Source organism: Pinus tabuliformis, chromosome 7 (assembly GCF_031772625.1).
Source record: "Pinus tabuliformis cultivar Carrire ecotype Pingquan chromosome 7, CPIR1, whole genome shotgun sequence".
Classification (NCBI taxonomy): Eukaryota; Viridiplantae; Streptophyta; class Pinopsida; order Pinales; family Pinaceae; genus Pinus; species Pinus tabuliformis.
Genome location: NC_142293.1, coordinates 487,392,163 through 487,418,455, shown reverse-complemented (window position 1 = coordinate 487,418,455; position 26,293 = coordinate 487,392,163).

Here is a 26,293-nt window from a genome sequence, read left to right as displayed (position 1 = left end):
CCTAAAGTTTATTCCCTCAATTAATACCAAAATTTGAATTGGACAAAACTTCTCATCTAGGAAGAGATTTTTGAGAAGGATATCCTATTGGAAAGGTATCGATGAGATATGCACAACCATGCTATTGTAGGATATTTAGGAGATCATAACTACATCAAAAAATCAAATAACTTCAAGCACCTTTAACTACTCTTGATGAAAACCTATGAGACCTCCAACTGTCATATTACTTCATAGAGAGTCTTGCTACTTCTTTTGGTCATCATATATGGTAATATTATTATCTCATACACCCCCCTTGACAGAAATGTGATCTTATTCTCATCAATGAAAACACTATGTGAAACATGGTCTAATTGATTTATTATAAATTTATGTCATGAGATTATTACAATGAATAAGAGAATGGCTTAAGCATTTTTCTACCACTTTTCGTGTCTTGTCTTACTTGCCTAATTTCGAGCATGGTATTGGAGCCATGCTAGATCTAAGAGTGTGTAGCATCACATAGTGAGCAACATAAATGGCCTATATGTATAAAGGATAAGCCAAAAAATGAGATACAAGATCTGAAACTAAAACCAATGGTTTGAATCAAGACCAATCCATAAGCATCCAATCTTTTTCTCAGTTAGCCGAATTATGACATAACAAGTGTATCAAGATATTATTAGATGATGGTGGTGAGATTCACATGAACAAATAAGAGCCAAGATACTAATAAAGCTAAGTAATATCACTTTATTTCAAATGCTTCTTTAAAGACTTTATAGTTTTGTGGTGGATTTTATGATATTTGTCAGATATTTTTTATTTCACCATGAATGCAAAGTATTTTTTAGAAAAGTGGTCAATTTCAAATTTTAACATATATGTGCATGAATACCACAAGGCCTCCGTAAATGATGCAACAATTTGTGCCAATATTTTACTATGTGAATCTTGGATCCAATAATTATAGCTATGTCCTTAGCTCTTATATGTGATCCATATTTACCTCACTTGAATCACAACAATTGATAGATTGAGTCATGTTTCCAATTATCTTAATGACCCCCTTACTCTATTTCATGGCACTCATTCTCTATCTCTACTAGCTGCATCTTCAAGGTCATTGCATCTCCTGATTTTGAGGACTTAATACAATGTTTCACTGCATCCCATCCACTATGAAATGTTCCCAACTTTGGAATGATTTTCATGATTTCTTGTGTGATATAGTCTGTATTTTCTTCCATTGATACTAGTGATACTAGTTATTTATGGTATTGAAATTGCTAATAAATTCTTTGGGGTTAATGATGAGAACCATAGATTTTCCATTGTTATGCCACTTAGTATTTTTTTTAATGGCCAAATTTATTTGGGGCTTCGATAATTTCCAACACATCTAGGAATAATCAAATCCTTGTTTATAAAATCTTATTTCAATTGCTTAATCTAGTCACGATATTCTTCTTTTGCCTCCATTTTATCATCATTGTAATAAACATATTGTTCCTTGTGTTGTAGCATTAACTTCATGTCATCCATTTCCATCATATCCATCATAAGGCCTTTCACATTCTTTATAGCTCACTAATGAATGTCGTTTCCATTCATGGACTTGAAAATAATGTTTTTTGCATTGCTCTGTTGCTCAGAGGAATCTATTTTCTGAATACTAGAGTTCAATGGTTTTTTTGAATCCTAAAGTTCAGTTTACTTGTACAAATTTTATTTGACTGAATCACAATTATTACAATATGATATGTGTCCTTTGTCACATATATTCATCCTCAGCTCAACATTTTGATCTCTGGATGGAACTAACTCAACAAATCGCTACTCTCCCCTATGGCGAAACCTCCTTGGTCCCATGTCGGCCCACTCAATGTATACTTGCATATTTGAATGGAAAGGGAGAAAATCATTGGTGATATGTACAGACTCAAGGACTATTTACTCTTGTTTTAGTGTTTATAATGACTAGTTTTTTCACATCAATCCCATCATTAATGAGAGGTGTCTTTTTTTATATGTAATATCCACATGGAAAAACTATTAAATAATCATCTCTTTATATTACTCTCTAAACATATAGATCGGTTGATGCCAAACGATTGTAATTGTGTTCCCTTGAAAGTGAAAATATGGTAAAAGTAGAAGAAGAAACTTGGGAAATGATTTTTTTTTACATTCCCAAATTTCTCTATCATTGTATCAAACAAAAAAGGAAGAGGAAAATATTGAATACTTGTAAAAGAATTATAAAGGAGAGTATGTTGAATATCATTGTGATACCAAGAAAGGAAGGAAACTTCAATATTAATGTACATGTTAGTCGTCTATTATGACATAAGTTTTCTATTGTATAACACTTTGTCTCACCTTAAGAAATTTGTCCCAAGTTTCTTTTGATATCATTTAGTCATATTTTTCATAATAAATACATACCCCAAGGTATTTCATTGGTACTTTTAACTTTTAGAAATTTATGAAATAATTACATTGTAAAACACAATTAAAATAATAACTTTTGTTATTAATCATGTCTTCTCATACATGCATGCCACCTCGGTGAAATATAACACATGGGTTTTGTTACCCGGTGTATTAAGATAGTAAAAAACCTATTTTCTTGACCATATTTGACCCTCAGATGCCCAATCAACACAGTCAATACACACACTCTAGCAACAAAAAGGTACTACAAATTTAGTGTTTTCACTCAGATTTTATTTCTTCGAATTCTCTCAATTATTTGAGCCTTGAACAAGGTTTATTTTATCAACCTATAGTCCCAATATCACCCACAATGGTCAACGAAGAGGATTTTTTGGTTTTTAGTTTTATTTTTCGTTATAAAAGTAATCATCGAGTGCTTGCTACATAAGTTAGTATTTTCAAGACAATGAATAAATAGTTTTTAAGCTCATACTTCAACTTTGAAGCTTGCTTCAAGTTTATTTCACATAATACACGCAGTTCCTTTTATTTCCAATCGTTTATATTCACTTGGTGTGCTTGCTAAGGCATGGAGAGTCCCCATAATCGAAGCTTGTACACTCTATTTTGTTTGTTGTTCAACTTGTACATGTTGGTATATCTTGTTCATAAGTGTTTTTTTTATGTTCATACCTTTTAACTTTTAGTTTTAAGTATTTTTAATTATCTTGTGCATACTAATGATTTTATGATGATGTTCTTGTAGTTTACATGTGTTCTTACTGCCATATTTTACTATATGCTATTCTCCATATTTTATTATATATTGTTTTTCATATTTTAGCGTTTAATGTACTATTCATAATCCATAATTATCGCAAGTTAGTTTTTGCATATGAGGACAAACTAGTTGACAAGTTGAGTAAAGGACTGAGGGTGCCATCCACTACCTTTGGTGGAGAAGACCCTATCTCTTTCAAAAATGTTCACATAGTATTGAATCAATAATCATGATAGTTCCTTTATTTCCTAGATTCATTATTTATTTTTTTCTTTCTCAGACTAGATCGATGATTTAGGCATACACCAACTAAGGATTTGAGTAAAAGTCTACTTGAGTTTCCATCCACTTTCTCTCTTGAAGTGGAGAAAGACATAGTGCATTCTTTCCCTTTTAAGTGGTGTTAGGTTCAATTTTACTAGATTGGATAAAATACTACTAGAGTGTCTAACTACTCTCATCAGTAGGAAAGGTCCTACTGCATTACCAATCCATTAAACCAAACCTCTTAATCATTGCTTTCAATTCTTGTCATTTACAAGCATTTGAGTGTGAGAACTTGCAAACTATTGAACATGATTGCATAGAATTCTATGACATGTTTGACAAGACTTAGTGCATCCCCAATCCTAAGTGTTCGTAATTCAAGTGTGTATGATTTATTTCCCAACAATGTGTTTATAAAAGTTTTATTTCATGCTTTATTGGCTTAGCTTTAACTTTTGTTTATCCTAGATATTACTTTTAGCTAACTATAATACTTAATCTTAGAACATGACAACAAATCAAAACTAGCTATTTACATATTTTATTATGCTTCTAATTTTCCGAACACTCAGATTGATACAAACATTATGTCCTACTTTATGTACTTAAATTAGCTCGAAATTCTTTGACACCGTTGTCAGGGAAGAACATTTTTAGTTTAGCTAGAATTAGATTTTTCTTGAAGATTTGCATTTTATTTTCCACAATATAAACATTTAGGATTTGGAGGAGTGGAGGTGCTAATAACCTATGCATTCACTTTAACTGGGTCCCAGCAAGCCCAAGTCATGTTTATATTTTTCTATTTAAATAATATTTAATAATGTCTATATGCATTATCATATCAGATCTAGAGATGAAAAAGGTATATTTGTAAAGATACCTCCCACTACTAATCAATCCTTAGTGGTATTAGGAACATCCAAAATAGTAAAAGATTTAAGAAAACAAATCACAACAATTGTTATAAGAATAACCATTGAGCAAATTGAGAAAATAATATATGGAGGAAAAAGGTTGACACTTGTGGAAACACAAGTGTTACTAACACATCAAACTAAGAAAAAAAAAAGTACAACCTTAGAACTCCTTCAGAAGAAAAAATAATAAAAGTAATCCCTCAACCAATTCTTGAAGAGATAGTAATCTATAAGGAAGAAAAACTTAAATTTGGTGAACCAATTTGTCAACTTGTCTTTGTAGAAACATAACCATCTAAACAAAAACAACTTGAACTGACTAGTGATCTATTAGAAGGTTATTTTGATTGGACTAAAGAATTGTCAAAATTGTTTGAAGGAAAATTGACAAATGTAGATAGAGAATGCAAATGTAGGGGAAGATATTAACGAAAAAGACATGAACATGAATGAGAATTACTTGAAGCAAGAAAAAGAAGTAGAGAAGAATGCACAAGAATTGAAGTAGAAAAAGATACAAAAGCTAAGGTAGCCCATGATGATAGGGAATCAAATATAGGAGGAAGAAGAGCTAGATTTGAAGAAGGAGAAGACCAAGAGGATGAAATTACTTTTGTGTTTCCTATTGTAGTTGCACCTACAATCTTGGAAATTGAGGTAGAAATGAAAAAAATTCCTCCTTTTGTTCTTCCAATGGTCTATGTATTCCTAGCAGAGACCCTTGTGTTTTCTTGTTTGAATTTGATATTTTATGTCATAAATATGGATATACAAATGATACTCAAAATCTTCATTTATTCCCTACTACTTTAAAAGGGATTTCATTAAAATCGTGTATTGGATTAGGAGAAGCAACCACAATACATTAAGATGATATGAGAAAAACATTCTTGAGAAAGTATCAACCTTATTTTCAATCCTAGAACTCCAAAGATATTTTTAGGATGAGTCAACAAGAAGATGAAATTTTGGAAGATTAATTAGAGGTATTTACATATCATTTACAAAATTCAAAACAAATTGATGTATGTCCTAAATTTATCTAAACAATATTGTTAAAAGGAACCCATGATGAATATATAGATGTCCTAAATATATGGGGGTAGGGGGTATTTCTATATTACCTTATGATAAAATTACTGAACTATGCATGAAATATTCCGTAGGAAGAGCTAAATTATATAAGGGACAAAGGGATGCACTCTCAAAGGTGACAAAATCAGCTTTGGGAGGAGTCATCAGAGCAAAACTTGGACATTTATCAGAAAAAATTTAAAATGAACCTTTTAAATACTCTTGGCTCCCAAATCGATGCATTGAAAATTAGAAAGAGGCAAGAGGGAAAAAATGAAGTATTATCTATATTTGTCCCTAAATTTGGAAAGAAACATGCATTATATGACTTTCCTTTGGATAATATTAAAGTTTGTGGAATTTCTGTAGAAAATCATTCAATATAAAGTTTCCAAACAATAGCAGAACTAAAGGAAACCCATAGAAGAGAAGGTGAAGAAACACAATCACTTTATTATGTTTCACCTCCAAGAAGACCTTGGCCACCTCTACCCATAGGTATGTCTCCAGATCCAAACTCGTAATTTCCTTATTATCAAAATCATGTACATAATACATACAATACTACTATGCCATGGTAAGCTTGGCCTCCTCAACAACCTCCAAACCAAATTTATCAATAAGTTTAGGAAGGACAAGATTATGGAAACCATCCTCCATATAATCCACAACAACCTTATCAACAATCCTCTCAACATCCCTATCAACGATAATTCCAACAACCATTCAACAACAACCTTCCTTTCATCATTTCCAACCACCCCAAATTTCATATGTCCAACAACAATTTCCAATACCAAAATAACCCGACCACAACAACTTTAGCTTCCTTCTAAATAACCTTTGCCTAAACCTAGTCAATCACCAAAGCTACTAGTGGAAAACCCTAATGCTAAAGTGGATAAACATGTATGTAATGTAGAAGAAGAAATTCTTCCCACATATGCAATTGTTTCTATTGATAATACCAATGTAAGGTGAGTAAATGTATTACAAAAGGAATTTCTTGTTATCATAGAAGAACAAGAAGAAATCAAGAAAACTCCAAGTAGATTTAGCACATCAAAAATCACAGAAAAAATATAAGAATATAGACACAATCGAAAATACAAAATCTCAACAAGATCAATCACTAGCTACTATAATACCTCCCTTTCCAACAAGGTTAATTGTAGAAAATCAAATGATTCCTCTTGAGCATGATTTCTTAGATCAATTGATGAATTGATCTGTTAAAATTCCTTTGCTACAAGTTATTAAACAAATTCTAATCTATGTTAATACAATACAGGAATCCTGTTTTAAATCTATGAAAGTAAGAAAGATCTGGCTATAGTACATATCATTGGTTATTAGCTAGTCTAATGTTAAAATTAATTGAAACTAAAAAGTATGTTGAATCTCCAGGAATTCCTATGGTTACAATTACAATGACAATCTTTCAATATCAAATAATTTAATTAATTTAGGTGCAACAATTAATGTAATGAAAATTGATACTGTGAAATGTTTGAATTTACACAATATTAGAACAACACCTACAATAATCGAACTAGCTAGTAGATCACAAATTAAGACAGAATATGCAATCCAGTGTATTTTTAGTTCTATAGCCCAAATCCAATCTGGTTGGAAATCCCCTCATACTTGGAAAACTGATGCAGGAGCATGAGGCTTGAAGACAAAAGGCTTTGAATTTATTCCAAAAATACAAAAAAAGTTTACAAGCAAAGGAGTGGGATCCTTTAGCTGTCAATTTACAAAGTTTTCTAGATAGGATTTGAGCTAGGATTTAGGGATTGAGTGATTTTATAATTAATTCAAGATGTTTAGATTCAATTGAGATTCTCAAGGAGAATATCAACCAGATTAGATATTGTCTAAGATTAGGCAGATTCGATCCATGGATTAAGAATCTGATTGTTAGAATGAAATGGTATTTATGTAAGTTTTGAATGATTGTAAAGGGATTTTGACTGATTTGGCTTGATTAGGCCATGTAAGATTAAGTTACAGAAACTACATCTCTGTTTATTTGTGTATAATTAGTCAATCCTAGAGGCGTTGTATTCCTTCGAAATATCTTTGAGTTCTATTGATTTGCAGTTTGGCTTTTTGAGTTAGAGTGTGAAAAAACTGTATTATATTGCCAATCTTGTTTTTTTCATGTTTTGAAATAATTTGGTTATGTTCTAAAAACATCAGAGAATATGGTTTGAGACAAGTTAAATGTAGTGGAGGCATCAAGCTTGGCAGAACAAAGAAAATAAAACCTGACAAAATCGTGTTAACCCAAAGGAGTCTAGAACCATCTGATCTACAAACCCAATAGATCTAACAGTCATCGCGTGTCACTAAGCTTGTGCGTTTAGTCAAAGAAGAAAGGTGGTTTTATCAGCGAAGTTGTTTATCAGGTGAAGAAAAAGTGGTAAGAGGTCTTTTGAAATTCTAAGAGATTCCATTTATCGACCGAGACGTACCACTTGGGTGGAGAGAGAAAACCACATTATCGGGTGGATAAACATTGCACAAGATCTCCGTCCGATATCATTGTTAACCGTTGGATCAAATGGGATTTGATCAATGGTGGAGGATCACCAATTAGTTTTGTTGATTGGGTGAAACAACAACAATCGGATTGAAAGGTAAGATCAACGGTGGAGAGTTAATGCGATAATGTTCTGGGTAAAAGTGGACACGATAAGGAATTAACCAAAAGTTTGAATTCCTTTTGATTCCGTGGTAATTGAAAGGTTGTCATACTGTGGCTAAATTAAGCAATTCTTCTAATTTATCAAAATAGCCATGTTTGGAGGTAGATGACTAATACTCCAAAGGAAATCCAAGAAGAAGTTCCACTCGAACTTGTGGAAATCATTTATGGATTTGAACGATTGTCAATTACACCTGCACCCAGGCCACCATTTGTGGTATCAGAGCAGCCTACTGACACTAAATAGGATCTCAAGGATCAGAAAAAGAAATCCAACATGGCTTTTAGAGTTGGAGGAAGAGGTGGTGGTCAAAGAAGAGGAAGACCAATTGAAAATGCTAAAGTGTTGGAAGATATGCAACAGATGCAAGCTAGATTGGAAGCAATGGAAATGGGGAAGAGATGCAGATGCTAGAGATGTCAGTGAACCGGAAGCTGAAGCTGCAGAAGAAGAAGAACCTACAAATTTAACTCTTGAAATGAGATTCTTTAAGTCAGTATTGAGATCCACATCCAAGCCTAGACTTGAAGTTTCAATCTACACAGGAAGCTTAAGCCCTGAGGAATTGATAGACTGGATAAATGACATGGAGAAATTCTTCAATTATGAAGAAACAGAAGAAGGAAAGAAAGTGAAGTTTGTTGTCACAAAACTAAAAGTACATGAAACACTTTGGTGGGATGGAGTGTAGGCAGAAAGAAGAAGACTTGGCAAACAACCAATCAAGAATTGGAACAGGATGGTGGAAAAACTGAAAAGTAAGTTTTTTCCAAGTGATTATCAACAAACATTATTTAGATAGATGCAGAATCTTAGACAAAGGTCTATGATAGTGAAGGAATACACAGAGGAATTTCATAAAGAGAGCATAAGAGCAGGACAAATCCAAGTTACAGATGATAAGGTCACAAGATATGTGAATGGTCTCAGAATGGATATCCAAGATGAGATAAGTGTATTGTCTCCTAAAACATTAGAAGAGGCTTATCAGATGGTATTGAAGGCTGGAGAAAAACTCATAAGGAAGCAGTCTGCCAGAAATAGAGGTACTTTTCGAGGAAGGGTAATTCAAGGTGGTAGAGGAAGATCTACAACACCTAGAGATGGAGCTAGTAGCAGCTCAAGTCAGCATGCACCCATAGGAGGTGATGCAAGTGGCAAAGGAAGTTTTTCCAGAGGAAGAGGAGGCAGAGGTAGAGGAAGAGAAATCAGATGTTACAGATGTAACAAGCTGGGACACAGAGCTTATGAGTGCCCAGAAAATATAGGAATGAATCAGAGGAATGCAATTGTTGCAAAAACTGAAGAGGAAACAACAAAGGTAATAGAAGAAGAGAATGTACCAGAGAAAGGGGAATCTTTGGTAGTCAACAAAATTTTGTTAAAACCAGCTAAGGAAATTGTTGAACTAGCACAGAGAAAAACCTTGTTTAGGAATGTGTGTAAGGTTCAAGGGAAGTGTTGTCAAATGATAATAGACAATGGTAGTACAGATAATTTGGTCTCCACAGAAGTGGTGGAGAAGTTGAAGTTGAAAACAAAGAAACATCCAACACCTTATAAGGTTTCATGGCTTCAAAAGGGATATCAGTTGGTAGTGAATGAGAAATGTGAAGTGGAGTTGCAGTTGGGAAAGTACAAAGACAGAATTCTGTGCGATGTGATGCCTATGGATGTGTGTCATATATTGTTGGGTAGACCTTGGTAGTATGACAGAGGAGCTATGCATGATGGAAAGAAGAACACATACAAATTTAGCAAAGATGGTGTCAATCATACATTGCTACCAATAGAAGAAGAGGATACATCAAAGAAACCTAATTCAAAGACCCTTTTGCTGAGTGGAAAGGAGTACTTGTAGTATATGGAAGAAGATGAGGTAAGTTTTGCATTGGTTTGCAAATCCAAGGTAATAATTACTTCCACAAAAGTTTCTGATTTACCAATTGAAATTCAAGAGATGCTGCATAGTTATTATGATAACAATGTAGATGATTTGCCTGTTGAGTTACCACTCATTAGAAAAATCAGTCATCACATAGATTTGATTCTAGGAGAAAATCTACCTAATAAAGCAGCGTACAGGATGACTCCCACAGAGAATGAAGAGATCAGGAAATAGCTTCAGGAACTGTTAGACAAGAGATTGAATAGAGAGAGTTTGAGTCCTTGTGCAGTGCTAACAGTGTTGAGCCCAAAGAAAGATAGAGGCTGGAGAATGTGCACTGATTCAAGAGCAATCAATAAGATAACAATTAGGTACAGATTTCCTTTACCTAGAATCGAAGATTTTATGGATTTTTTGAGTGGAGCTAGGTATTTTACAAAGTTAGATTTAAAAAGTGGTTATCATCAAATCAGAATTAGAGAGGCGGATGAGTGGAAAACTGCTTTTAAGACCATTGAAGGATTGTATGAATGGATGGTAATTCCTTCTGGATTGTCAAATACCCCTAGTACATTTATGACGCTCATGAATGAAGTTTTGAGAGAATTTATTGGTAAATTTGTAATAGTATCTGTATGATATATTAGTTTACAGTATATCAAGATAGGAACATGTGAGACATCTGAATTATGTCTTACAGAGGGTACAACAAGAGAAGTTACTGTTAAATTTAAAGAAATGTTCATTCATGAAGGAGGAGTTGGTGTATTTGGACTTTGTTATTTCTGCTGAGGGGTTAAAGATGGATCCAAAGAAGATCAAGGCTATCATGGAGTGGCCTTCACTAAGAAGTGTCTTTGAGGTAAGAAGTTTTCACAGTCTTGCTAGTTTTTACAAGAAATTCATAAAGAATTTTAGTAAGATCAATGCTTCAATTATTGACACAATAAAGAAGGATAGACAACCATTTAAATGGACTGTTGAAGCAGAAAAGAACTTCCAGCTGTTAAAGAGAAAGATTACTGAGAAACCTATTTTGATTTTACCTGATTTTAATAAACCTTTTCAAGTGAAGTTTGATGCCAGTGGAGAAGCCATTGGAGATGTTTTGAGTCAGGAGGATAGGCCTGTAGATTATTTTAGTGAAAAGCTGAATGAGTCAAAGAAGAAATATTCTTCTTATGACAAGGAGTTTTATGCAGTAGTGTAGTCTTTGAAGAAGTGGAGACATTACTTGATGTCCAAGGAGTTCATACTGTATTCAGATAACCATGCATTATAGTACATTATGTAGTAGCCAAAGCTTAACCAAAAGCATGCAAAATGTGTAGAATACCTTCAAAGTTTTAATTTTGTGTTAAAACATAAAACTGGTCAATCAAACAAAGTAGAAAATTCCTTAAGTAGAAAAAGCATTTTTGTTCAAGAAAGTCAAATTCAAGTGTTGGGTTTTGATTTCCTTAAAGAGTTATATGAGAAAGATCTAGATTTTAAAGAGGCATTTGAAGCTTGTAGAAATCCTGTTTTGTTAGATAGAAGCAAGTGGTTGGATTATTTTATGCAAGAGGGACTATTGTTTAAAAGAAATCAATTGTGTATACCAAGTTTTTCTATGAGGGAGAATTTAATCAAGGAGAAACATAGTGGAGGACTTCGAGGACATTTTGGTGTAAACAAGACCTATGAATAGTTGAACAGGTTTTATTTCTGGCCGAAAATGAGAGCTAAAGTGGAAAATTATGTGAAAAATTGTAAAATCTGTTAGTATGCAAAGGGAAGGAGCCAAAACACAAGTTTGTATGTTCCATTACCTATTCCAGATAGGCCTTGGGATATGGTAAGTATGGATTTTTTTTGGGGTAAATACCAGAAACTCAAAGGGGACATGATTCAATTTATGTAGTAGTTGACAGATTTTCAAAAATGGCACATTTTATTCCATGTTATGAAATGAGTGATGCTACTCACATTGCTAATCATTTTTTAAGGAGATTGTAAGATTACATGGGTTACCTAAGAGCATTGTTTCAGACAGAGACACTAGATTTGTTGGATGTTTTTGGAGGACATTGTGGAAGAAGCTTGGAACTAAATTGAGTTTCAATTCTGCTTTTCATCCTTAGACTGATGGACAGACTGAAGTGGTAAACAGAAGCTTGGGTAATCTTCTGAGAAGTCTTGCAGGTGGACATCCAAAACAGTGGGATCAAGTATTTCCACAGGAAAAATATGCTTATAATGATTCTCCTAATAGGAGTACAGGGCAGAGTCCATTATGTATAGTTTATGGAATGCCCCCAAGGGGACTGTCTGAACTGAGAGACTTGGGAAAAGTTTAAATGAGAAGTGTTAAAGGAGAATATTTTGCTACAGAAGCTCAAGAAATACATGAACAAGTAAAACAACAATTACAGGACAGCAACATAAAATACAAGAGCATAGCAGATTTGAAGAAGAGAGAAGTTAATTTTGAAGTTGGAGATTTGGTTTTAGCACACCTAAGGAAGGAAATATTTCCAAAAAGGGAGTATAACAAGTTAAAGTTTAAGAAAATTGGACCATGCAGAGTCTTGAGGAAATTTTCTGCAAATGCATATGAAATTGAATTACCCCCTGATATTGGAATATCTCCAATTTTCAATGTTGCTGATTTGTATAGGTATGAAAGTGGAAATGCAGATGACACAACAAAGGATCAAGAAGAACAAGAGATTGATTGGGTAAAACAATTACCTATAGCAAAGGAATTGAAGCCAGAGAGGATTTTGGACAAGAAATTGTTGAAGAAGACAAGAGGATAGGAGTATTTTTAGTATTTGGTCAAATGGAAGGACCAACCAATTACTGAAGCTACTTGGATGACAGATGCCATGCTACAGAAGTTGGGCAATTCTGTAGAAGAGCTCATGGACAGGAGCCCATGAAGAGTTTTGTCCTCAGGAGTCTGATGTAGGAGCATGAGGCTTGAAGACAAAAGGCTTTGAATTTATTCCAAAAATACAAAAAAGTTTACAAGCAAAGGAGTGGGATCCTTTATCTATCAATTTACAAAGTTTTCTAGATAGGATTTGAGCTAGGATTTAAGGATTGAGTGCTTTTATAATTAATTCAACTTGTTTAGATTCAGTTGAGATTCTTAAGGAGAATATCAACCAGATTACATATTGTCTAAGATTAGTCATATTCGATCCATGGATTAAGAATCTAATTGTTAGAATGAAATGGTATTGATGTAAGTTTTGAATGATTGTAAAGGGGTTTTGACTGATTTGGCTTGATTAGGCCGTGTAAGATTAAGTTACAGAAACTGTATCTCTGTGTATTTGTTTATAATTGGTCAATCCTGGAGGCATTGTATTCCTTCGAAATATCTCTGAGTTCTATTGATTTGTAGTTTGGATTTTCAATTAGAGTGTGAAAAACCTATATTATATCGCCAATCTTGTCTTTTCATGTTTTGAAATAATTTGGTTATGTTCTAAAAACATTGGAGAATATGGTTTGAGACAAGTTAAATTTAGCGGAGGCGTTAAGCTTGGCAGAACAGAGAAAATAAAACCTGACAAAATCGCGTTAACCCAAAGGAGTCAAGAACCATCCGATCTATAGACCCAATAGATCTAACGGTCATCACGCATCAATAAGCTCGTGTGTTTAGTCAAGGAAGAAATGTGGTTTTATCGACGAAATTTTTTATCGGGTGAAGAAAAAGTGGTAAGCGGTCTTTTGAAATTCCAAGCAATTCCATTTATCGACCGAGGCATAGCACTTGGGTGGAGAGAGAAAACCACTTTATCGGGTGGATAACCATTGCACAATATCTCCATCCGATATCACTGTTAAGCGTTAGATCAAATGGGATTTGATCAACGGTGGAGGATCGCCAATTAGTTTTGTTGATCGGGTGAAACAACAACCATCGGATTGAAAGGTAAGATTAACAGTGGAGAGTTAGTGCGGTAATGTTGTAGGAAAAAGAGGGCGCAATAAGGAATTAACCAAAAGTTTGAATTCCTTTTAATTCCATGGTAATCAAAAGGTTGTCATATTGCGGCTAAATTAAGCAATTCTGCTAATTTAGCAGAATAGCCAAGTTTAGAGGTAGACGAATGATACTCCAAAGGAAATCCAAGAAGAAGTTCCACCTGAACTCACAAAAATCATTTCTGGATTTGAACGATTATTAATTACACCTTCACCCAAGCCACCAAAAACCATGGCTAGCTACAACATATGAATTCATTAGGTGTATATTTGGACAAATGACAATTTCAAAGGAAATGAAAGTAAGAAAATAACATTATATCCCTCTGCTAAAACAATAAATGAATTATAGCAATTATCATGGCTTGAAAAAATTGACTTAGAAGAAGAAATAACTCAACCAATGTTTACTAAAATCAAGTCATTTATTTTGGGTATGCGTCAAACAAAAATTTGTGATACTATTTCATTTCTAATCCCAATATTGTAGAACAATTGAGAACAAATTAGTATATGCTTACAAATAATCTTTCGGAAAAAATAAATAAATAAATTAAAAATAATAATACTAATAATAATAATAATAATAATTGCACAATAAATTCTTTACAATATTTGTTTCAAACATTTTTCCTGTAAACTCAACAAAATATTCAAACGGTAAAATTGTTGAAATTGAATTAGCAAAAATAATAAATATGACTTTCAAATTGGACACTTTTCATGAAAACCAATTGACTCAATTTTTAAGAAGTATTCCAAAGCATTCACTTGGGATTACATAGACATGCAAGGTATTCATCCTAGTACATGCATTCATCATATTTATCTAGAAGAAAATGCAAAACCTATAAGGAAACTTCAACAAAAGATGAATCCAATGCTAACATAGATAGTAAAAGAATAACTTCAAAAGTTATTAAAGGTAGATTTCATCTACCCTATCTCTGATAGCCAGTGGATTACTCCCTTAGTTTTTGTTCCCAATAAAAATAGAAAATGATGAGTCCACATAAATTCTAGAGAATTACACAAGGTTTCCCTTAAGGATCATTTCTCATTACCATTCAATGATCAAGTCCTAGATGCCTTATCTAGGAAGGAATAATTTTCTTTCCTAAATGGATTTAGTGGTTGCAATAAAATAAAAATAGCTTTAGAAGATCATGAAAAAACCACTTTCACATGTCCTTTGGGAACTCATTCCTATAAGGTATTACTCTTTGGTCTATGTAACGTACCAACCACATTCCAAATAGAAGTCATGGTTATCATTGTCGATTTAATTCATGAATATGTTGAAATTTATATGGATGAATTCTTTGTATATGGAAATACTTTTGAAGGATCCTTCATTAATCTTGAAAAAGTTCTATAAATAAGTATAAAAACTAATTTGTCCCTTAGAATTGAGAAATGTTTCATGTCATTAACAGAATGATTTTTTTTGGGACACCATATATCTGCTATAGGAATGACTATAGATCCAACCAAATTTAAATTCATTATTAATTTGTCTAGTCTATCTAATCTGTTATGCAACCAGCTCACAAAATAGAAGAAAAGATAGATCAACGACTTCAAAATCATCCTCTTCGAGGGGGAAACCTCCTTTACATAACACAAATGAACAATTATTGGATGATACAAATGACAATACCTCATTTCTATATATAGGAGTCTAAGAGGTCACAATATAATCAAAGCTGGCATAAAAAAATAATGTAAGGGCACAACAATAACGATAGTGGGCTTCTATGGGGCAGAATAATAATAATATAGGGACAACATGGGAACAACAATAACAATAAGGGGCTACAATGACAATAATAATAAGGAAATACACTAGTATTATAGGTACCTAACATGCCCCTCTCCTTCAGAACAATGTTGTCCTCAATGCTGTCCTCAATGCTTGAATAATTCTAGATGCTTGTGTATAAAATTCTCATCCTCCCATGTGTAATCTTAAGTGGGTAAGTTCTTCCACTTGATGAGATACTTTGAAATTGATCGATTTCATACCTGTCGAGTTCTTGTTTCTATGACTGCTTCAGGTCCCAAAATGATTTTTCCTTCCTCGTCAAGTTCTGGCAATATTATTTGAACTAGGAGCTTGTCATCTATAACCTTCGTTAAGTATGAAACATGGAAAATGGGGTGTACGCGAGAAGCTGCAAGAAGCTCCAATTTGTATGCCATAGTACCAATCTTTTGCAACACCTTGTACGGACCATAATACTTTGGTGATAATTTATTATGCTTCTTAGCTTGCTTGAGGGACATTTGTTTATATGGTTGTAGTTGTAAAAATACCCAGTGTTGGGTAGCAGAAGCCCCGCGTAATGGTTAGGGGGCTCGAAGCCCGCAATTTTGGGTAAAATCAGGGTAAAGACTCCACGAGATGTGTGGAGCGCAAGTTGTAAAAAGTCAAAATCAAAAGGGTAGTTCGACAAAAATAATGTAAAGAAATGTAAGTTGAGTCAGCCCGCCGATGGATTGCGGTCCATGGAAAGGTATAAATAGAGTAAGGCTCTATGGGTAGAGTAGCTAAGTTTTGTTGTATGGTTTTAGATCTGTCATGTAATGGGTTTTTAGAAAAGCATTCTGAAAGCGCCTGTGCCCGAGTCGAGGGTGTGGGTAGAGGATAGAGGCTCAGCAGCTGTGTGCACAGAGGCCTAGAAGAGTCCGCAGCTATGTGCACAGACCCCTGTAGCTGAGTGCGTAGGGAAGATCTGGATGTACTGGTGATAAGTGGAAGTAAAGATAATTTCCTTCTGAGAAATCTGTATTATCGCAAATTTGGCAATTTTGTATGAGTAATAAGATTATTTTGATCTATGTGCATATGATGGCTTATTGAATACTTGTGAATTTGTGATAAATCTTAATACGCGAACTGAATAAATCAGACAAATGTTTTCTTAAAGACTATTTTAAAGTAGATCCGAGTTGCAATACTTCATCCAATAGATTAGATCTATAGACTGTGCACTAATAGACAGTAAGAGGTATTCAGGAACTGCACGAAGATAGCGCAGCGTGAAGCTACAGAACGGGGTACGAAACCTCCAAACCACATCTAGACACCCCAAGGGTGTGGAAACCTGGTTCCAGCACCCTCCCCTACTACCTCGGGTGAGACCTTAGTCCGCGCTTCGCGGGCTGTTGCCGAAAGGGCCGGTAGCTGTGGGATTTGCTTGGCTAAATAATTCTTCTGAACCTGGGTCAGGCCCATATAAGCCAAAAAATGGTTCTGTTGCCAGGACCTGGATCCTCCTAAGGGGTGTCTGATATGGGAACACTGGAACCCTACAAAGAAAGAGATTGAAGAGTGGTGGGATCTGAAACTCCACGAGTTCGCAGTTCAGGAAAACAGAAACCCGCGAGTATCAGAGGAATATTGGCTGGACCGGTATATATTCACAGACATTCACGAAATCTTCTTTGCGTCATTTCTAGTAGAGTTTTACGAGTGTATCGCAAGGCTAGCTGATAGCGTGGGAAGGTGTAGATTGGACCAACCCATTATGTGGACCCCGAAATTGGTGCACAGGCTAGAAGCCACCGAGGATAAAATCGCGTGCGCTATAGATCATTGGTTGGATTGGGTAATAGGAGGATTTATCACTAAGTTCGCGATAGATACAACTGTGAGCTATAGCGAAGTAGAAAGGCGGTTTCTTCAAGGACCTCGGGGTAGGTATATCAAATCATTGAATACTTGGATTAAGATGTTGTTGTGTGAAAAACAGATTATGTGTGTTTATTGATGTCTGGAGTAACGCGGAGCAGAAGAGGTTATCGTGGAATGGGAGGAGTAGAGAACAATCCTTTAGCTTCCATTTCCCGTGAAATCGAGGAGGAGCTCGCGAGGTTCTCACCAGGAAGCGCGGTCCGATTGATCGGGGAGCGCTTCCCACTGACACCACCTCCATCCATGCCACCACCCACTTCACCTACATCGAATATGTCCACACCAACCCTAACCCCACCTCCTTCACCACTTCCACTGGAAGTCAAGATGGTGAGAGAAATCAAACTGCCATTATTTAAGGGTGTGGGGAATGAAGAACTAGGATGATTCTAGTTTGTGATACTATCTATATGGGATTCCCAAGGCATTACAAATGAGAACATCAAGAAGGCCACCTTAGTTAGTGCATTACAAGACTGCGCGCTAACATGGTACATAAAACAAACCATTTGAATCAAGGAATAGTGGCAATCCAGGATGTGCTAAATAAAGAGTTTGGCTGACCAAAGTCAGAAACCCAGTCGTTTATTAGGTTCAAGGAGATCGCAATGTTGCTTGGTGAGACTCCATGGGACCTGGACCAAAGGTTAAAGAGCACTATTCGCGAAGCCAACATGACCTTGATAGATGCACAACATTGCACGTGGTTTGTGGCGTCATTGACACCACATCTGAGGATGGCTCTGTCACAACAAAAGATCTCAGCCCAAGCTGAGGCACTGGTGATAGCAATGAGGTTACATGAGACCCCAATACCGGATGCAGGGTTGTGAGTTCAGTAAATCCATGCGCAACTTCAAAACTTGAGTTTAGAAATGCAAAGATTGAAGTAAGAAAGAGTGTCCTGACCAGAGGTACGTACGGAGGTAGGTTGTATTAAATGCAAGAGCCAAGTGCACGATAAGGACCATTTCCTTGTCTTCACAAACTATCTAGTGGGGGAGGCCCAATGCCGTTAAAATGCCGTTAAAAGTGGAGGTACAAGTAGGACCAAGTGCCGCACCTGCACTTTGTTGCGCGATTTGTCAAGTGGGTTGGAAACATGCAACCTATAACTTCCACCTGTTGCAAAAGTATACCCAGACCCCGTAGCAGTTGTATTGCAACTTTTTTCGATCAGTGGGACACGATGAGTGAACGTGTCGAAGTTATGACTTAATGATGGAAAGAACCCCAGCTTACCGAATGCACACTGAAGTGTGAGGAGGATTTCAAGGACACGACCGAGGAAGAGGAATGGGGCCCGGGCAGGGCCACAGATAGCTGATTTGTTATAATTGTGGAGGGCTAGGACACTACACTCACGACTGCACTAACCCGACCAGGACTTCATGCCCCTACTGCGAGCATTTTGATCATGAAATGGTAGACTTTCCAACCTTAATTGCCCAAATGCACGAAAAGGGAGTACTCCAATCTCCACCAACCTAGAATATCCAGATGATGCAAGCAGAACCTTGCAAAGAGGATCCCAGTATAAATATGGTACTAAGGAGTGGTGCAACTATAGGAGGTAATCTGCAAGAAGATCGTGTGGAAGGTAGAAAGTGGTGCGACACACCTAGAAAGGAACATGACTTTGAGCTAAAACAGGGGAAGAAGATGCCGAGGGAAGCTCAACGGAGCTTCACGGAAGCTTCTACTCCGAGTAGGAGGGGTCAAACCAAGCCAGGATAGGACCCCTCCATGATTACTACCTTTCTCGAAAACTACATGAAACTGTTATGCGATAGTAAAGTCGTTCAAGGGTTAAAAGAGCTGATCACTAGGTGCGCTAGATCCAGCGAGCCACAGGTAGTTCAGAAGATAGGAAGACATGCTCTGTACACCAGATAGGAGATGAAACTGACAGCGCAAATCGGTGAATATGAAATGGATCAGGTCATCCTAGACTTAGGCTTGGATGTGAATGTATTACCTAAACAAACATGGGAGCGCATGGGCAAGCCTGCACTACAATGGTCCCCAATTCAGCTACGAATGGCCAACCAACAAAAGATCTTACCAATGGGTCGACTGCAAGGAGTGACCGTGGATATCGACAATGTAAGTACACAGACCGACTTCGAAGTCATAGAGATTGTTGATGACAGTAACCCTTACCTTGCATTACTTGGAATTGATTGGGCAATGAACATGAAAGGGATCATTAACTTAAAAAGGCGGAAAATGACATTCGAAAAGAAGTCACTGCGAGTAGTAGTTCCATTGGACCTAGCGGAAGGAGAACACTACACCAAACCTGTGCGCGATGAGGATAGTGATGACGAACTGGATTGCATCTATCAGATAACCACACAGGACCAAGATCAGGTGCACTCCATGGACGGTGGAAGAATCTCATGGGAATGTGATAGCACCTGTACAGTGGATTTCGATAAGGAGACTGAACGATGGCAGAACCGGTTGCAGGAAGTTACAACACTTAATTGCAATATGATGATCCAGTCATTGTGACGCATAACCACCGAGGAAAGACAACAGCCAGTAGAGAATGCCGCAACAGATGAAGGGCAGCTCGGCCAACTAGGCACTTTATACACAGCATGGGAGCAACATAGTGTGGCAGAAGGCAGGTTACGTGCACCTGGGGGGGCAACAGAAGCTGAAATCTAGGAAGCGGTTCCAAGTACGCATTGGAGGATGTACGCGGCCACCAAGATGGTATAGAACGGTCATTCATCAATGACAACAGGTACAGTTGCACATCAGGCGGCTATCAACCCAACCGGATCTGTGCGGAACGAAGGCTCGCACGACCGGGCAAGGAAGTCTCTCTATGACTGAACAAACCAGCACAGAGACAGTTCACCCTGGTGACAACATCCATGAAAGAATTCAGCAGCTCTGGGCAGCCATTTTGCGCGGTAAGGTGCAACTGGGTAAGTTAGAAGAAACAGGGGCTAGACTCTACACACAGAGTGCGAAACTGGATAAAGCAATTGACAAGTTGTAGTTAGAAGCCACCTACACGGATTACGTGAAGAAGGAAACAGACAGGGCTGGCTCTCCTACCCTGCCACAAGTTGCGACCCCACTAGCATGGTTGCACTTGCACCAGAAAGGACAAGACCGCACACACCACAATCCATTAGCAGAATCGAGGGAATGCAAAAGGTGCTCGTAGCCCGGGCTAGTCGGGAAATAGAAGACCCGCGTGAGGGGTTCACCCCCTGACTATCCGTAGGAGGACCAGTCCCAGCGCCCCACGTAGTTGAAAGAGGGCACAAGACTATAAAACAGGCTACTGCGAAGCTGCACGATATGGCCACAACATACATATAAAAACCACACTTGTGACCCTGGGGATTCGCTACCATGAAGGAAAGATGGAAAGCGACCATTGCAGGTACTGTTCATGATATGATGGCCCATTTAAAGCACAGTGGAGCGGGCGGCGGGCAATTAAGGCAAAAGAATGACTGCCAAAATCGCATTTATGAGCTGCCACAAGGGCAAACAACCGATTTTAAATTTGAAATCATATATAATCATAGTAAGGATCACACCACCATGTCTTACCATCCTGCAAGAAAGCTGCCCTGGATTAGAAATAAGTGCAAGATGAGTGACAAGCAATTCGAAGAAATTTCATGGTTTAAGGCATTGTCAAAGCACTACCAGGAAGAAATCCTCAAAGCACACAACCCTACCACCGATAATCCATAGCAAGCTTCGCTGCAAGCAGTCGAGCTCCCTAAATCACCCCAGATGCCAAGGACTAGGAAGGACCCTCAGGTTCCAGAGTCAGTAAGAAGGTTACTGCGACACCTGCACTTTGGCAAGTTCACAATGGAGGAAAAGGGTAAAATTGTTACAATTGATAGCGATGAGGAAGCAGAAGAGTCTCCCACATATATTGAAGAAGTAAACCTTGAGGAGGATCCCATACAGCCAGTGCGATGACCCAAGTATGTGCCTCCAAGCAAGGGGAAGGCGAAGGTACCTGCAAACCTAGATGAAGTCGACACTGTAATCGTTACCCCATCTCTACCAAAAGCAATCCTAGTGGAAAACTCGGTGGTTGGCTGTGTTGCGATAATGAAATTCGAAGATTGGGACCTCGCAGATATAGTAAAATTTCCCCACCTGGCAACAGATGCACTGATGGAGCGGAATGTAGAAGGGACAGTGACAACGTTATAGCCAAAGGAGTGGCTGCAGAAGGTGGACAAAGCCAGGTTGCTCTGTCTTTTGTCTATTCCTCACTTCCTCCAGCCTCCTATCACCATGTTGGTCATAAAGCAGTTGCTTTGTTTAGTTCATGAGGAAATATTATGGGTCAGAAAACCTGTCCGTATCACAGCTAAACTTGTTCATCGGGTCTCGCACCTTCCCTGCGATGGAAGAGACCCTTGAGAAATTACTGATAGAAGTAACGATGTCGTGATGATAGAGCGACTGAAAAAGAAGTATCAACTCGCGAAGGGACAATGAGGGTACATCATTGATAGTATCTCAGATAACACAATCCACGTTGCCACTCAGTTGCTGGCAAGAAAAGCAATGAGGAAATGCGTGGCACTAAGGTTCCCGCAGTAGTTATCGCATTCGCTGAGGAATGCGCAGTCGACGTACGGTTCAATTGGTCATAGTTCCTTTGTGAAGAGTTTCTGACCAATTGCCATGAAGTGCAGGAGGAGGGCAAGACTTTCCATTATGCGTGGCTGCTCCTGTCCATCATGCTGGTCGCCACTGACTTACCCAAAGAAATCTAGTTTCTTGTCTTCGACTCGGAATGGCCGGAAGCCGCTCAATATGCTTCCCTCTGGGCGATAAGGGATGCAGGACGAATTCAAAATATCAAAATCTTTTGGATACTGATGGATGTGAATGTACATCAGTGGATTAATGAGTTACCCCGCCTATCCGACAGGATCTATGAAAGCATGAAGCATATTGCCGAATTTAAAGCAGACATACGTCGTATCTACATCAAGGCGCGTAAGGACCTGGCCTAGGGATGGAACTCACTGCGATTTATTGCCATTGACAATGTTGTCAACGGGATTGTGGATACCTGGCCACCGGCATGGCGCATACCAGAGGTGGTAAAGTGCAATGAGGCCGCTATCTAGTAGAAAAAGGAGGAAGCCAAGCGTGTCATGCAACAAAAGCACAATGAATAGTTCACTGCGGAAGTTCTAGCAGCTCGAGAAGCAGTGCTGGCGGCAACAGGAAAGACACCACCATGAGGGGTTGCGTCGAAAATGGACAAGGGCAGTCAGAAGGCACGCACTAAGATGGCCACAAATGAATCACTAGCAATAGGCACAGATTCACCTTTGAAGCGGCTAGTGCCATCAGAGTGGCCGAAGCCACGAAAGAAGGCAAAGACGTCTAAAATGGAAAGTGAAGTGACCACATTAACCGGAGGGGACCTAATTGACATCGAAAACACCGTTCGGGATGACGCTCGGGAGGCAGTTGATGAGGCCATGTCGGAACAGCAGATTGTGTTGGGGGAACTCCCTACGCAGCTACGAGAACTTGGAACAAGAATCACGCTAATAGGCACAAGCGCTACTCTGAGGGTTTCTAGTATGACAGCTATGGAAGAGTTGTTAAAATCCCAAATGGCTCATTCCATCCCGATTCTAGTAGGAGCATTGATCACTACAAATTCGAAGGACCGAACTGTGTTAGAATAGCTTAGAGGGTTGGGGCTAAACGTGGCTGCTCTAGCACATGAAAGTTTGCAACAACTCCATGACAAATGCCACAATAAAACTCAGTGCTAAGGCCAGTCGTGCCCATCAAGTACTCCAGGAGCAGAAAATTAATATCAACCAGCTGTGCCTCCAACACGACGAAGCAGTCACACAAAAGCAGCAGATGGACAAGCTAGTAGTGAAGGCCTACTCGAGTGCCTGGGAGTTAGAAATTGCGGAGGATTTGCCTATTAAGACACAAATCCATAAACTAGCTACTGGGTTCTGAAATACAAAGGAGGAGGCCGCGTGGATCCAGCTAAAGCTCAGCTCGAAGATTGCAGACTTAAAACTACAAGTTCCACCACCGACGCCACCAAATATCCTAGAGCAACATAGGAACATTATTACTATGGGGCGCGTGATGCTCACATGTTCAATGGCAGAAAGTACTGAGCTGCTAATTCAGTCGATTGTTACGCTCACCGCCCTTCAAGAGGATCCAACACTTTGGCAATTGGAAGCCAAGGCCCGGAAGCTCCGGCAAGCTTACGATCAGCTTAGAGGAACCACATAGACTGTTGCTATTACACAATGCTTGGCCTGAAAATCCAAGCCAATGTTGCCCGACAAAAGGAAGCAGTGGTTAAAGCCCATCTCCAGCCATGGTTGGATGAGGAATTTGTTGTTTCAACCACCATAGAGCGTAAGGTAGCCCACATGTAGGTTGATTATGCTACTATGGAGACAGGAGAGATAGGGACTACGGTGCTGGCGACACACGTGGAATGGATGTAACGAATGATGGAAGAGTTTGCTGTTAGCACAAGCGATGAAGAGAAGATGCTAACCGATCTCCGCGTAAAATTGGCCGAACCAGTTGAGTGACTCGGGACGAGTCATGATGATTATGTTGGGGGACTGTTAGGTAGTGGAAGCCCCGCGCAACAGTCAGGGGGCTCAAAGCCCACAATTTTGGATAAAAGTGGGGTAAATACTCCGCGCGATGCGCACAGCGCGAGTTGTAAAAAGTCAAAGTCAAAAGGGTAGTCCACCCAAAAATAATGTAAAGAAATGTAAGTTGAGTCAGCCCACCCATGGATCGCGGTCCATGGAAAGGTATAAATAGAGCAAGGCTCTATGGGTAGAGTAGCTAATTTTTGTTGTATGGTTTTGGATCTGTCATGTAATGGGTTTATGAGAAAAGCATTCTGAAAGTGTCTGTAAGTCCAAGTCGAGGGTGTGGGTAAAGGATAGAGGCTCTGTAGCTATGTGCGCAAAGGCCTGGAAGAGTCCACAGCTATGTGCGCGGACCCCTGCAGCTGAGTGTGCAGGGAGGATCTGGATGTACTGGTGATAAGTGGAAATAAAGATAAGTTCCTTCTGAGAAATCTGTATTATCGCAAATATGGCAATTTTGTGTGAGTAATAAGACTGTTTTCATCTACGTGCATATGATGGCTTATTGAATACTTGTGAATCTGTGTTAAATCTTAATATGCGAACTGAATAAATCTAATAAATGTTTACTTAAAGACTATTTTAAAGTAGATCCGAGTTGCAATACTTCATCCAATAGATTAGATCTATAGACTACGCACTAATAGACAGCAAGAGGTATTCGAGAACTGCGCAAAGACAGCGCAGCGTAAAGCTACAGAATGGGGCACAAACCTACAAACCACATCTAGACACCCCAAGGGTGCGGAAACCTGGTTCCAGCACCCTCCCCTGCTACCTCGGGTGAGACCTCAGTCCACGCTTCGCAGGCTATTGCCGAAAGGGCTGGTAGCTGTGGGATTTTCTTGGCTAAATAACTCTTCCGAACCTAGGTCAGGCCCATATAAGCCAACACCCAGTCACCTACATCAAAACTTCTTCCACTACAATGTTGATCTTCCTATCGTTCCATTCTATTCTGTGCCAAAGTGAGATTATCCTTTAAGAGTTGGAGAACTTGTTGTTGATGCTCAATGTGATCTTCCACTACTTGAAGCTTAGAATTTTCTCTTAAATATGATGTCATGGACGGTGGATGATATCCATAAAGTTCCATAAATGGGATCATTTTTGCTACAGTAAAGGAAGTGTTATACCACCATTCAACCAAAGGCACCATTTGACCCATTTTTTTTGTTTATCAGATACAAAGCAATGAAGATATCCTTCCAAACATTTGTTCACTATCTCAATTTTCCCATTAGATTAAGGATGAGAAGATGAGATATGAGCTAACTGAGTACCCAGACATGAAAATAATCTTGTTAAAAAATTTCCAGTAAAAATGGGATCTCTGTCAATTACAATAATCTTCGGGTTTCCATGTAGCTTTTGAATTGTTTCCATAAATGTAGTAGCAACTGTACTGGCTTTAAAGGGATGAGATAATGCACAAAAGTGCACATACTTAGTAAGTCTATTAAGTACCAACATGATGACACTCTTTCCTTCCGACTTGGGTAAACTTGTGATAAACTCCATTGAAACCTCCTCCCAACATTGACTTGGAATGGATAAAGGTTGTATAGACCCAGGGTCTTAATTGTTTCAACTTTATTTTGTTGGAAAACCAAACATTCCGCCACAAACTTTTGAATATCATATTTAAGGAAATCCCAAAAAAAATCCTTCTTAACCCTGTGGTAAGTTTTTAAAAATCCAGAGTACCCTCCTAAGGGAGATGTGCAATTCCATAAGAATCTTTTGTTTGAGTTGGGAATTCTTATAGAGGTATAAGCGATGTTTGTACCATAATGAATCATTTTTCCAGCTAAATGTATCAGATGTATTGGGATCTTGTTGTAACTTTTGAATGAGTTCCCATGCTTCT